Source organism: Culex pipiens, unplaced genomic scaffold (assembly GCF_016801865.2).
Source record: "Culex pipiens pallens isolate TS unplaced genomic scaffold, TS_CPP_V2 Cpp_Un0078, whole genome shotgun sequence".
NCBI lineage: Eukaryota > Metazoa > Arthropoda > Insecta > Diptera > Culicidae > Culex > Culex pipiens.
In genome coordinates this window covers 14,429-25,892 of record NW_026292895.1, presented here as the reverse complement: position 1 = coordinate 25,892, position 11,464 = coordinate 14,429, and the positions used below count along the sequence as shown (strand labels likewise).

At 46.8% G+C, this 11,464-nt stretch overlaps 1 long non-coding RNA gene across 1 annotated transcript; it reads left to right on the top strand.

The window, feature by feature from the left end:
* The first annotated feature begins 757 nt into the window (after positions 1 to 757).
* Positions 758 to 2,003, top strand: LOC128093779 (uncharacterized). The gene is made up of 2 exons (XR_008212736.1): positions 758 to 1,287; positions 1,343 to 2,003. It is a non-coding gene; the product is annotated as an uncharacterized LOC128093779 (long non-coding RNA).
* The last annotated feature ends 9,461 nt before the right edge of the window (positions 2,004 to 11,464 follow it).

The following is an 11,464-nucleotide window of genomic DNA, read 5'->3' as shown; positions in this document are numbered from 1 at the left end:
AATTTCTAAAAATTCCAAAATTTCCAAAAAATTTCCAAAATTTCCAAAAATTTTGAAGTTTCTAAAATTTCCAAAAATTCCAAAAAAAATTTATAGCCTTGTTATTATAACTGCGACACGGGTTTAATTTTCCCTTTTTCAAGTAAGGGAAAAAATACTTGACCACTTACACAACTTTTTAAATTTGTTATCACTTGTCAAGAGAGTTTTTCCTTATGGAAACAAGCAAGAATACAAGAAAAAAAAACTTTAAAGCGAAAATTCAACTTCTGTTACCAGATATCACAAGTCAAGACAGTTTTCCCTTCTTTAAAGAAGGTGAAATTCAACTTGTGCCAGGAGACCTTAAAAGAAGGAAAAATTAATCAATTATTGTTAGTCAAGAGAGTTTTCTTCTTCCAAAAATGATAAATTAAATTTTGTCACCTTAAATCAAATTTAGAAAATTTAAATAATCATTTAAAATGAGCAATATGCTAAAGGTCCAATACGTCAAATGGAATTATACCAATGACACCCATAATCATATTTTAATTTTAACAAACACTTTTCTTCTTTGCAAAATAAAAATAGCATTCACGGAAAACAAGAAATAAAAAGAAACTGCAATTTATTCGGCATTTGTATAACAAATTTAACATGACTGAAAAAGAAGGGAAAATTTCTTAGAATAATAGAACGAGCCGAATTAACATTTTCTGTTATTTTCTCAAGAATTGTTGTCAAAAAAAAGAAAAATTTCTTGGCATGGTGTAGCGTTCTACAATTATTATTTATAAATACACTAGTACAAATGAAACGAACATGGCTGATTTTGAATTCGAGCGAAATGAATCCAAACTTGCGTGCGAGCTTGCATGCAAAGCAGCAAGATCAAGATGGATTCCGTCGGATTCTCTCTGCTCGTGACCGTCTGGAGAGAAATCGCGGACTTCGTGACCTAGCCTCTCCCATGGAAACTGCAACTCATGCAGCTTCCCTTGTTCGATGCAAGGTCAAGATCAGGGGTAGGGCCTTAAGTGGTTATGCCATGAGCTGAGCGAGAAGGCAGATATAATTGGGCGGTAGAGCAAGTAGTCACATCACTAGCCGGTCCCGGGGTCAAGGGTAGGAAGACACGAGCGACAGACTTGCACTCGGCTTGCCGATTACAAGTCCCCGTAACCGAACGTACAAACACTCACCTTAGGTCTGAGGGCACACGGAAGGACTCGGTCATTTCAACCGTGACAGTGAAAGTGACCGGATAGGAGTTCTTGGTTTTGCTTCGCGTCTTTCAGTTTTCAAGTACGGTGTGGGTTTGCTTTTGCGACTGGATGATTAAATTCTTTTTCCCGAGTAGGTCCAAGATAGGAACAAGTAGTGCCAGTGTGCGAACGTGTGCCGTGTGCGTTAAGAAGGAGAACCCCAGGTAAATTGGAACCCTTTGAATCCCCTCAATCCCCGGATTTCCAACTCACGGCCATGGAACAGTCGTTCGGCGGCCCTCTTACTCCCCGATAGAACTGGTGCGTCGGCACCCGCACTGCTGGTGTTCCAGCATCCCCGTCCGTGCCCGCAGGATCCACTTTCCATCGTCCCGGTTGAAAAACCCCCCCGGTAGGACGCCGTCCGGAAGAGGGCTGCGCACGTTACCATCGCGCCCTGAACACGCCCATCCACCACGCGCGTGACCAACTTACACCCATTTGCGCGTCGGCCAGCTAACCCCGCCGAGAGCGCCGTGAGCAGGACGCCCACCTGGCGTCGACCTTCATCGGAGAGCGCGTGAACTAAGTTCATCGCGCCACGCGGATAGATATCGAGTTGCCGCCGGAAGCCGGCAGGCACGACGCTGAGGCGTCTCGAGAGAAGCAGCACACCGAGTCGAGAGAAGAGCAGCATTGAGCGTCAGGAGCATCGCCGAGCGTCGCAGAGCATCCCGGGAGTTCACCGATCGTCGCACCACGTGCGGTCCCCGTTCCTGTGAGAGAGGTTAGGTTGCAAACCGCCTAACCAAGCAGTGAGTACAACTCCCCCCTTTGAGACTATCTCCATGCGCATGTGAATTTGGGGTTTAGCGAAGACACGCACCACTAAGAGCTCGGCCGAGCCAAGAAACGAACGAAAAACGCACACGTAGGGAAAATCCAGCTAGCTATGTTTCGGGAACATTCAGATTAGAGGCCTCAACTATAACTATGCTAATCCTAGGTTAATTTGTAGTTTACGATCGTACCGCTGTAATAAAATCATGCTTTGCAGTACCGTGTTTCCTCTAAACATGAAGTAGTTCGTTCTTTAAGCGATTTCCCGAGAATTGAGTTGTCCTGGCGTAGGGGTTTTCTCACATCCGTACCGTGGTAGTTTTAGCTTCTTGTAGTACTCCGAGTTGGACTGCTCGGGAATCCTAGTCCCTCCCTTCCGATTTCTAGCACGTTACGGGGTCTTGGTTGGGAACCTTCTACCGGTGATGATGATCGTGAGTGTGAGTTAGGTTGCTGGTAAGTTCGTGAGGACCTATCAGATGATTTTTGGTATCGGTTATCGGGTGTGTCGAACCCTCTACCGCCTCTTTATCTCTCCGGATTGCTCTGTCTGATGGTAGGACGATTTTTGATTACCCGCCCTGAGGTCTGGGTTTCATGCTGGGCAAGTTAACCTGCACGAGTGGTCCTTTTTCCAAAGGTGGCGCTTAAGCCACTCGTTACAGTCCTGCGACAATCCGAAGACGATCACGTGGCCGCTACCCAGCGGGCTACAAATTGGCGCCCAACTACAGGTTCAGTTTTTTTTTCGGGAAATTGCTGTTTTGGTTTTGTTGGCAATTTCAGATATTAGTTGAGATCTTGTTGGAAGAATATTCATTGTTTTGTTTGAAAATATCAATTAAGTTGTGGTTAAAATTTACGGTTTGTACATTATCGAGGGTATTAGTGGAAGGCTTACTACGTTCGCTGGAGACCGGAGCTGCAAAGCGTTGATGGCCAGTAGCAATTCCTTTCTGTAAAGATTGGTCTTGGAAACAGACACGTAGGCACTGCCGATGACCGTTTATGACCCCGAACTGTGGGTAAGTCAATCCTTAATACAGTTCCTCGGTGTACCGTCGATTTGATTAACTAGTAGAATTCTCAAACTCGCTGGATACTAAGCCAGAGGCCGTAGATACTGATAGTACGTGTTGGAAGCGGTGGAGACAACGATAGTTGTTGATGATACTACCCGAGTTTTTGGATTCTACCTATTGTTCAAATCGATCGATCCAAATTTATTGATTTAATTGGTAGTTATTAGTTTGTTGGCAAATATAATTTGTAGATTTAATTGGTAGTTCTTAGTTTGTTGGCAAATATAATTTGTAGATTTAATTGGTAGTTCTTAGTTTGTTGGCAAATATAATTTGTAGATTTAATTGGTAGTTCTTAGTTTGTTGGAAAATTTGAATTTGGTCAAATACATTTGTTAAAATGACGGGGAAATTTCCCAACCCTGATCACCTCACGGATGAGGAAATTGATTACGAATTGAGACTCCGAGGAAGACTCGAGGACCTCGATTTAGTTAGAGATGCGAAATGTCGAGCACTCAGAAATTTGTTCTACGATGATGCAAAAAATGATTATGAGTATGATCCACCTTATACAATGGATCAAGATTTTGATCGCATCACGATTAAGGTTAGGGACTTGAGGGAGAAATTGGATGGTGGTTTTGATGAAAAATGTTTGTCTCGCCTAAGGGCGTATTTTCATCGCGTAATGCGACTCGTTACAACCAACGATGACGAAAAAGTTAGGAAACGTGAACTCGCAGAAGAAATGTTGCAAATTTTCGTCACTTTCAACGAAAACCCAGATAAACAACCTGACGAGATTTCGGACGGAACTCCAGAGAAAGAGGAAACGGAGAAGGAAGAAGGTACAGAAAAGCTGGAGAAGGGACAGAAGACGGTTCCCAAGAAGGACGTACCGAAAACACCGGGGAGGACATACAACTCAGCAGCGTTACATAAGAGGATCGAGGATTTGGAGCAACAACTATTGAGGGCATGTTTGGCATGGTCAGGGGTGGATGCTAGTCAGCCTGGTCCTTTCCAAATCAATCAGAGACCCAGACATCGTGCTGATGAGGAGAGCCAACCTGAATCGATACCGTGGGAGGAGTAGGAGGAATTACGCAGAAAAAGAAGGCAGAATCGTCATTCACTGTGGGATAGCCGGAGACAGAGAGTTGACGGAGATCGAGGCCATAGGCAAGGCAGAGGCCAAGGGTTCCAAGAAGAGAGAGATCGACAACCACCGTTGGACAATAACCGACCGGGGGAGTTAGATCACAGGTCTAGCAATTTTGATAATAATCGTTCTAGAGAAGGGACCCGCAGGTCACAGGAGATCCCGGATCAGCAGCACTCAAGTCACCGATCGCGAGTTGATGACCGCAACCTGAGGGAGGATTTGAGACATGGGTCCCAGGAGTCTAGGCGTCCTCCAGAACGAAGAGATGACCTGGGACGAAACAATCGCTCTTCTCGGGAAGACAATCGTAGGTCAAGGGAGAACCCGGAACAACGCCACGGAAGTCGCCAGTCGTTTCTAGATGATCGCTATCGTAGTGATGATCCAGGGCAAGGTCCCCAGGAAGATAGGTATGATTCAAACGGTTACGAGTCATGGGACGAATCGACGCGAAGAGGCAGTCAACTGTTCGGAAATCGTGGAGACCACAATGAGGATAGAAGGTCTAGGTTTAGCCACCATAGTCAGTTGGTTGACAGAGACCACGGACGACATCCACGTGGGGGTGTACCGGAGAGACCAAGACATGTCGTTCGGAGGAGAAGGCATGCCGGGATCGGGGACGCAGAGATCCAAAACGCCGATAGGCGCATGGAGAAATGGCACCTCACGTTTAATGGGGACACCAGTCAGCGATCTTTGGAAGATTTTCTTCATAAAGTTCATCGATTGGCCGAAATGGACAGAATCGCAGAAGACGTGCTACTGCAACGGATTCATACGATACTGAGAGGTGAGGCTTACGATTGGTATCTTTGCTATGCGGAGGATTTCCAGCACTGGGACGACTTCGAAATGAGTTTCCGTTACATGTATGGTAATCCACATAGAGATCAGAGCAACCGTAAAAAGATTTACGGGATGAAACAGAGATCTGATGAGCCTTTCCTAACCTACAAAATGGAGATTGAGAGGTTAAACAAACTCTTAAGGGTGCCATTGGACCAGGAGAGACTTTTCGAAGTGATGTGGGACAACTGTAAGGATGCATACAAAGACAGGTTGGTGTGCAGAGAGATAGAGAACTTGGTTCAGTTGGAATACTACGCGGTTCGGATTGATGCGAACGACCCAGAACTGGAAGCGCAAAGAGAGGGAACGTCCAGACCGAAATACGGATCTAACTTCACTTCCAAACACCAGCGAAGAGGGCAGTTTAAAAACACCCACGAGAATGAACGTAACTATAGGGAAGGACACGCCAGGGTAGTTCACTACGTCGAAGTGGAAGGTGAAACTAAGGTCTTAGACTCGTCCGAATCGGAACCGGAAGAAGTGAACATGTTGGAGCGGAAAATGGATCAGCAGCCACAAGCAGAAACGTCGCAGACAAGTCCATCCTGCTGGAATTGCCATAAAAAGGGACATCTTTGGAGGCGTTGCCAGGAGCGGAAAACCATGTTTTGTTACGTGTGCGGTACACCGGAGAAAACGGCGATTACTTGCCCAAACCATAAGAATGGTTCGGGAAACTAGAGCAGGAGTGTGAGGATGGGAACATCTCCATTCCAGAGGCTCAAGGAGTTCCCAATTCAACCATGTTTAAAGATCCGTTCCTAAGCTTCAGTCGCATCAAGATCACCGAATCGTGTCCGCACATTACAGTACAGATATTCGATAGAAACTACGAAGCGCTTCTGGACTCAGGCGCCAGCGTTAGTGTAACGAACGTCGCAAACATTGCTGAAAAGCACGGTTTGACTCTAAAGGAAAGCCCTGTGCGAATTGTGACGGCGGATAAGACTTCGCATGACTGCTTGGGCTACGTGAATCTACCGATTTCTTTTCGGGGCGTTACGAAAGTGGTTCCAACTGTGGTAGTTCCTCAAGTTGCCAAGGAATTAATTCTAGGTTTCAATTTTTGGGAACAGTTCGGCATCCAGCCAATGGTACAAGGTGAAAACGGTTTCGAACAGATTGAAATAAAACAATCAGAACAAAGAATTGAAAGTATTGAACTTTCAGTTCTACCAATCGAATCATTCCCAGTCATTACAACAAATGAACCCGACGAAAGTTTGGACATTCCGGCTCTAGAACTACCCGAACCTTCGCGCATCACACCGGAAGCGGTGGAGACGGAACACGAGCTTTCTCCCGACGAACGCGAGGATCTGGTTGAGGCAATCCGAGTTTTCCCATGTACTACCGAAGGAAACTTAGGACGGACTACGCTGATCGAGCACGAAATCGTGCTAAAAGAGGGAGCAATACCAAAACGCCAACCGTTGTACAAATGTTCTCCGGCAGTCCAAGCAGAGATGGAGGCGGAGATCGCACGATACAAAATGATGGACGCCATCGAAGAGTGTACGAGCGAATGGGCGAGCGGGTTGGTTCCGGTCAGAAAGGCGAACGGGAAATTAAGAGTTTGCTTAGACTCGCGTAGGGTTAACACGTGGACTAAAAAGGATTCTTATCCGATGCGGAACATGGTGGAGATTTTTAACAGGTTGGGAAAGGCCAGGTACTACTCGGTGGTGGACCTTAAAGACGCCTATTTCCAAATTCCGTTAAAAGAGAACTCCAGAGACTACACGGCGTTCAGAACCTCTCAAGGTCTGTACAGGTTTAAAGTTCTACCGTTTGGTCTAACCAACGCCCCCTTCACGATGAGTCGGTTGATGGACCGTGTTATTGGGTTCGATCTGGAACCAAACGTGTTCTGCTACTTGGACGATATAGTCGTAGCTTCAGAAACGTTCGAGGACCACACCAGATTGCTACGCACGGTAGGAGAACGCCTAAGGAAGGCCGGACTGACCATTTCGCTGGACAAAAGCCGGTTCTGTAGAAAACGGGTTACCTATTTAGGATACCTACTGACCGACGAGGGAGTTTCCATCGACAATTCGAGGATTTCGCCGATTTTAGACTACGCACGGCCGCGAAACGTAAAAGACATTCGCCGATTACTGGGACTCGCGGGTTTTTATCAAAGATTCATCCGCGAGTACAGTAGGATAGTAGCACCTATCTCGGATCTGCTGAAGAAATCGAAGAAGAAGTTTGAATGGACCGAATCAGCAGAAGCAGCGTTCAACGAGCTTAAGGCAGCTTTAGTTTCCGCGCCCATCCTAGGGAATCCCGATTTCACACGCACCTTTACCACAGAGTAACCCAGAGTGACCAGTCAGAAGAAATGTCATTTCATTTTTTGGCTCCATAAGGTTTGCTGGTAGCAGGCGTGCGATGTACCTGCGATGTACCACCAAGTTGAACCAAAAATCAAGAGGCAGTGGGAACTCTGTCTTACTCTGTGCCTTTACGATCGAGTCGGACGCATCCGACAACGCAGTGGGAGCCGCGCTTGTCCAAGAGTTTGAGGACGGTCCGAGGGTGATAGGGTATTTCAGTAAGAAACTGAGCAGTACCCAACGGAAGTATGCTAGCGTCGAAAAGGAGTGCCTTGGAGTGCTACTGGCAATCAATCATTTCCGGCATTTCATTGAGGGTTCCAGGTTCAAGGTCGTAACAGATGCCCGTAGCCTGTTATGGTTGTTTACGATAGGTGTGGAGTCCGGAAATGCGAAATTGCTTCGGTGGGCACTCAAGATCCAGTCCCACGACATAGAATTGGAATACAGAAAGGGTAAAAACAACGTTTTGGCGGACTGTTTGTCGAGGTCAGTTGAAACTTTGCTGGCGATATCTACAGATCAAGACTATCAAGAAATGATTGTAAAAATCCAGCAAGACTCGGAGAACCACTCGGATTATCGCGTCGTGGATGGACAAATTTATAAATTTGTAAAAAAATGCGGAAAGGTGGAAGACCCTCGTTTCCAATGGAAACGTTACCCACCGCAAGCAGAAAGAGACGACATAATTCGAGGAATTCACGAGAAAGCTCATCTAGGTCCGGATAAGACGCTGGAGAAGTGCAGAGAACGGTTTTTCTGGCCAGGGATGAGTAGCGAGGTTAAAAGGTATTGCCAGAGCTGTGTCAGATGCCAGACGAGCAAGGCTAATAACCAGAATACCACTCCGCCTATGAAGGAGCAGAAGAAGGTCGCCGAATACCCGTGGCAGTTTCTAACCATGGACTTCGTGGGTCCCTTGCCGGCGTCGGGACGAAACCGTAATACCTGTCTCTTAGTGGTCACGGACTTTTTAGCAAATTCGTTCTGGTGCAGCCTTTCCGCCAAGCCACGGCGGAGTCACTCGTACAATTCGTGGAAAATGCTATTCTTCCTACAATTTGTAGCCCGCTGGGTAGCGGCCAGCGGGGTAATCAAAAATCGTCCTACCATCAGACAGAGCAATCCGGAGAGATAAAGAGGCGGTAGAGGGTTCGACACTCGGCTTGCCGATTACAAGTCTGTTGCTCGTGACTTCCTACCCTTGACCCCGGGACCGGCTAGTGATGAAGCTACTTGCTCTACCGCCCAATTATATCTGCCTTTTCGCTCAGCTCATGACATAACCACTTAAGGCCCTACCCCTGATCTTGACCTTGCATCGAACAAGGGAAGCTGCATGAGTTGCTATTTCCATGGGAGTGGCTAGGTTACGAAGTCCGCGATTTCTCTCCAGACGATCACGAGCAGAGAGAATCCGCCGGAATCCATCTTGATCTTAATGCTTTGCATGCAAGCTCGCACGCAAGTTTGGATTTATTTCGCTCGAATTCAAAATCAGCCATGTTCGTTTCATTTTTTTTTTCTTTATTGGAGGTGGACAAAAGCCCCCTTGAGCTGTGTCTGGTATTATTCAAGACACTTTCTCAAAAAGGCACAAAACCACCTCATCTTATCGCATCAACAAGTACACAAAACTCAAATGATACAAGACGGGTTCACTCTTAAAACTAACTCAATAAATTAACATAAATATCACAGTTCTAAAATCTACGTGTGTATCGTCAGGTTAGGGATGGGATTTCAGGTGATTAAGGAATCGTTTTTTGATTGTGTCACGGGAGATGTCAAAGTCAAACAGATCTGAGCACAAGTTAAAAACACGACACATACTAGAAACCGGTTCGTTCTGCCCGTAGTTTGTGAGAGCCCTGCGGACAGTCAAGAATGAGTGATTACGGAGTACGCGAGGGCGAGTGTTTATGTTGACCATTTGCAAAACGGCAGGACAATCGATGAACGAACGAAGGAGATCTGCAACGAAAGTCGCCTTGGCAACGTCACGTCTTACTGTAAGAAGTTCGAGATTAAGCATTTTTCAGCGCTCTGGGTAACTCGGCGGATTGGCGGGATCAGGCCAGATAATGTGACGTTGCGCGTACTTAACGAACTTCCGTTGCACTGTTTCTACGCGTTGAATTGCGTTTTGGTAGAAGGGAGCCCAAACAGTACAACAATACTCCAAAGTAGAGCGAACCAACGAACAATAAAGAGCTTTGAGACAGCCTAAATCCCGGAAGTTTTTAGCCATTCTGAAGATGAAGCCAAGAGTTTTGGAAGCCTTGGAGACTGTATACGTGATGTGGTCAGTAAACGTAATTTTGCTATCCAGCATCACACCTAAATCTTTCACACAAGAGGTCCTGGGTATGGTGGTGTTTGAAAGTGTGTAGTCAAAGGAAATGGTGTTGCGCTTGCGTGTGAAAGAGATGATCGAGCACTTGGAAGCGTTCAGAACCATCCTGTTGTCGGAGCACCAGTTGGCGAACCAGTTGAGCTGCTGCTGAAGAACCTGGCAGTCGGTATCATTCTCAACAACGACGAACAGCTTGATGTCATCCGCATACGACAGTTTGTGACAGCCTAGCAGATGATGCACGTCGTTCATGTAGAGGAGGAAGATCAGAGGGCCCAGATGGCTTCCTTGTGGAACGCCTGAAAAAACAGAAAAAGCAGCGGAAATTACGTCACCGATTTTGACGCTCATTTCACGTCCAGTTAGATAGGAGCGAAGCCAATCAAGCATGGGCCCGCCGAAGCCTAGTCGTTCCAGTTTAGCAACGGCGATACGGTGGTTCAGCTTGTCGAAGGCCGCGGATAGGTCCGTATAGATGGCATCGATCTGTTTCCGTTGCTGCATGGTTCGTAGAATGAATGACGAGTAAGAGACCAAGTTGGAGTTAGTGGAACGTTTCGCCATGAAGCCGTGTTGTTCCTGGGCGACATGGTCACAGCAGTTGAACTTGATAAAATCCAGCACGATAACTTCGAACAGCTTGCTAACTGCGCAGAGGGCAGCAATTCCACGATAGTTCCGGACATCACGTTTGGAGCCCTTCTTGTGAACTGGGAACACGTAAGACTTCTTCCAGCAACACGGGAAAACTCCAGTAGCAAGCGAGGTGTTGAAAAGTTGATCCAGTGGTTCCGCGAGTGCATCACAACACTTTTTGAGCACAAACGCTGGGATGCCGTCTGGACCGCAGCTGGTAGAACCTTTGAGAGAGGCGCAGGCACGACGGATGGACTCGGAAGTGACCACCGGGTGAGGTCCAATGGGAGGTCGCAGTGAAACGTTGCTAGCAGCCTTAGCAATATGCGTTTCCTCTACTGCTTCGTTGGTGAATACGCTGCTGAACTGGCGACGAAATAGATCGCCTATACTCTCGGTGGAAGTGGCCTCCTCACCGTCGAGTATCATCGCAGTTGGCAGACCTGTCTCTTTCCGCTGCTGGTTACATGATTCCAGAACTTCTTGGGGTCTCGTTTCAATCGGCTTTGGATTCGGTGTTGGTGGCGATGAAAAAGTTGTTTGTTCAGGATACTGTACTTCCGGTTTCTTGACCTATAATGGTTTCTCCATCGATCTGTCGGATGTTTGGCGAATTTCTTGAGTTCAGCTCGTTTCCTGGACTTCAGAATCTGCAATCGATATGTTGACCACGGTGGACATCTTGGAGGCTGGCGCAGTTTCCTTGGAACGAAGGTGTTGATGGCATCCGTCAGAACACCTGTCCAAGTAGCAGCGGCTGTGTCGGCGTCAAGGTTGGCCAAAAGTTGGTGCCAGTTAATGTTGGTCAGGAAGTTGTTCATGTCATCATAGTTTCCCTTTCGGTAGTCCATAAAAGAGTTGCCAGCGACTTCACGAAAAGGTAGCACCGTGCAAGATATCGATACGAGAAATGGCAGGTGGTGCCGCACGTCTTTAACCAACGGTAAAGGTGCTGGGAGAAGAGTATAGTTGATCGGTGTATCTGAGCTGTCAAAGCACAAGTCGAGAACGTTGTTTGAGTTGTTGCGCATGTCATTCAGTTGGCTAAGGTTTGC